This window comes from Cicer arietinum, chromosome 1, assembly GCF_000331145.2.
Source record: "Cicer arietinum cultivar CDC Frontier isolate Library 1 chromosome 1, Cicar.CDCFrontier_v2.0, whole genome shotgun sequence".
Lineage (NCBI taxonomy): Eukaryota > Viridiplantae > Streptophyta > Magnoliopsida > Fabales > Fabaceae > Cicer > Cicer arietinum.
This window is the reverse complement of record NC_021160.2, coordinates 1,535,903-1,539,323: the sequence shown is the minus strand read 5'-3', so window position 1 is coordinate 1,539,323 and position 3,421 is coordinate 1,535,903. Positions and strand designations below refer to the sequence as shown.

At 26.0% G+C, this 3,421-nt stretch overlaps 2 non-coding genes across 2 annotated transcripts; both read right to left on the bottom strand.

Annotated features, from left to right (window-relative positions):
• Positions 1-226: 226 nt before the first annotated feature.
• On the bottom strand, positions 227-300 carry TRNAV-AAC (transfer RNA valine (anticodon AAC)). Its single transcript has one exon. It is a non-coding gene; the product is annotated as a tRNA-Val (tRNA).
• An 86-nt stretch (positions 301-386) lies between these two features.
• On the bottom strand, positions 387-460 carry TRNAV-AAC (transfer RNA valine (anticodon AAC)). The gene has a single exon. It is a non-coding gene; the product is annotated as a tRNA-Val (tRNA).
• Positions 461-3,421: the final 2,961 nt, after the last annotated feature.

Sequence of the window (3,421 nt, the reverse complement as noted above, 5' to 3'; positions counted from 1 at the left end):
TTTACTTTTCCGTATGTTTTCTTTTTAAAACTTAAAATTGGAAAAAGCAAAAGCAAAACACTCTTTACATGTTTTGCTTTTTTAATTTTAAAAACTATAATATTAAAAACAATTTTATAAATCAGTTTTTTAAAATATGTAACCCAAACAAATTTTTTTATTTTTAAAAACTATAATAGAGATTTTGAAATTAAAATCAAACAGACCCTAAAATTTTATTAATTCATGGCTTCGCCCGGACTTGAACCGGAGACCTTCAGTGTGTTAGACTGACGTGATAACCAACTACACCACGAAACCTTTTGATGTTTCTAAGTAATGGTAAGAATTAGAACAATCAATAAACAAATTCCAAAAATCTTAAAATTTCAAATTTTATAAACTCATGGCTTCGCCCGGACTTGAACCGGAGACCTTCAGTGTGTTAGACTGACGTGATAACCAACTACACCACGAAACCGCTGATGATATAACGTCAAATTTTAATTACTTATAATTGCTTTTTAGTAAGAAGATGATGGAATGAATCATAATACTAAAAAAAATTGTTGAGTTGGCAAGGAAATTCAGTTTGGCCAAATGAGAAATAGAGGTAGTTGTATTAGACTTTTATTTGAAAGATACACTCACACACCCATGTCTAGAACCAAGGCTTAATGAAGAGGAAGTTAAAAATCAGAGTTCAATGTAACAACATGTGATGAAGGGAGATTACGCCAAGAGCAAATAATGGTCATAAGGAAACTAGCAAGTGGGTTATAATATTACTATGCTAACACATTTTTAAAATAGGTAATGCAGCACATTTTATTTTCATTTGCTTCTATTATTTGTTATTTAAAAGAGAGAGAAACTCCAATGTTAAAATTTATGTCAGTCTATTACAGTAAAAAGATAAACTAAACATTAGGATACCACAACTCTTACTAATATTTTCCAAAAGGAATATTAGTAACATATTTTTTTAACTAAGTATCATATTTTCTTTAATCAGGCTCTTTGTGCTTTGCTCATTAGTTATAAAAATTTAATTTGATCATCTTATTAGTCAATGGTCACTTTTCAAAATATATTTTATAAAAACAATTAAGTTAGTGTTCTCACTATATTTTTTTGATTTATAACTCAAATTGTATATAAGATAAAAAATTTAGATATAAAAACAAAATATGATAGTTTTTAAGAATAATGTATTATAATAGTTTATAAATATAAATTAAAATATAACATGATATCTATATCTAATAATATGACTTCATCGAGTAGGCAAACTATTTAGTCATCATATTACATAGTCATAATCATTATAAGATCACAATCTTTAGTGGGGACTAAGATTATATTAAATAAATGTAGATGACGAATATGTCTACATTGCTAAAGCATAAGATATTAGATACGCATCTGATTAAGACAAAACTTTTATATTATTTAAACTTAGGATTGCAACTTTTCTGCAGTGTCTATATCTGAATTTTATATCCTCTATATGTAAATGAAGGACAACCCTTCTTCATTTTGATAATAATTTATCAGCCCCCAAGTTCAGGGGCGGAACAGAACAAATAGACAATATTCTTATGGAGGGCCACATAAAAAATTCTATTGAACGAAATGAATATAATTTTTTATAAACACATTTTTCATATAGAAACTAAAAGCTAATTATTAAATGAAGAAGCTGGGCTGCCAAGCTACAATAAGTTTGAAGTAGATTCTCAAATTGTGGCTAAATATTTGTAGAAAAAAATAAATAGATATAAGACCTAAACATTATTAAAAAAGAGTAACACCACATCTTATAAATCAATTTTATAAAAAAGATTTAGACACAATATAAATACTAAAATAGTATCAAAATCGCATATAGATTTGAGTCACAAACCATTTAAATCAACACATCAAGCTATGTAATTCTGACCGTGAGATGTGTATTAAAAACAATTTAAGTCTTATATTGAATATAGATAAAACATAAACCTATTTTAAAAGTTTCAGACTCAATATATAAACCAAACACTATAAAGGTTTCCTCATCTCTCCAAATGTATTTTTCTCAAACGTTTTTTGATTAGAAAAAGATCTGTCACTTCACTATCAATAATACATGTGACACAAAGATGTACAATTCATAAAAATGAGGACTTGTTTACAAAACTAGTAATAATATGGCTATCCGTGCAAGATTGTGAGTCATGATTGTCTCCAAATAAACTTAACCTCAAAAATTGCAAAACTAGTAATAATATGTTTACAATGGAAAATAATAGATCGAAAATCGGAAACATGAATATCGTGCGAGTAAATGATATGAATCGGAAACATGAATGATTTGTTTCTTTGATTATGGATGAAATGCAACGAGTTGCTTGTTTAAAAGAAGCTTTGGTTTCCACCCAAATTTATAATTCCATTTCCATGCCAATCATTAGTTTAATTTTTGTTTACACTCATCATTAGCTTTTTTGGTTAACCATAACTACTATCCTCGTGACTATTAAAATAAATAAAAATTAAAATATACACCACGTCGCTCCTTTTTTTTTTCCATCAATTAATAAATTTAGAACTTTATATTATCCACACCAGAAAAGAAATAATATATTTTTTAATCAATGAATTAAAATAAAAAGACATTGATACTATTCTATAGTAATTATCATCATTGTCATAATAATAATTCATCTTCACCTATTTTTATAAAAAATAATTGAATTAAAATTTAATCAATAAAAATTGATATATATAATAGATTAAATATATTAATTTATAGATTAAATATATCACCTTTGATCGAAATCATCTATTATAATTAAATAAAATAAACTAAGATAAAGTAATATTTTTGGGTTTTATATGCCCATGGCCCGCAAAAGTGTACACACGCACAAGATAGTTCCTTATGGAGGATTGAATTAGTCATGAAATTAGTTAGTGTACACACGCACAAGCACAAGATTTGAATTAAGTGCACAATCATTAAATGTAATTAACATATTAACATATTTAATTATTCAATAAAAAACCAACGACTTAAATTTCAAAGTTAAATTTTATTTTATTTTATAAATTAAAATTTGAAGTGTCTATTTTTATTAGATGATCTAAATATTTTAACTACAATATACTTAAAGAGTGTCGAATACACTAAATTTAGATCACACACAAAAGTGAGAAGGTCAAATTTCTAATAAAAATAGTTATCCTTCTAAATATATTTATTTTTTTAGGGAAGTTATCCATCAGTTTTGTCAACTTTCTAATAAAAATAGTCATCCTTCTATTTACAAAATAATGGATACGTTATTATCAATTACAAACGGAGATGTTGATCCAACTAAAAAGAAACTCAAGAGCAATTGGCATAAGTAAAAGGTTACACAACAAAGACATGTTTTGTCAAAATATTTAGATAAAAAAA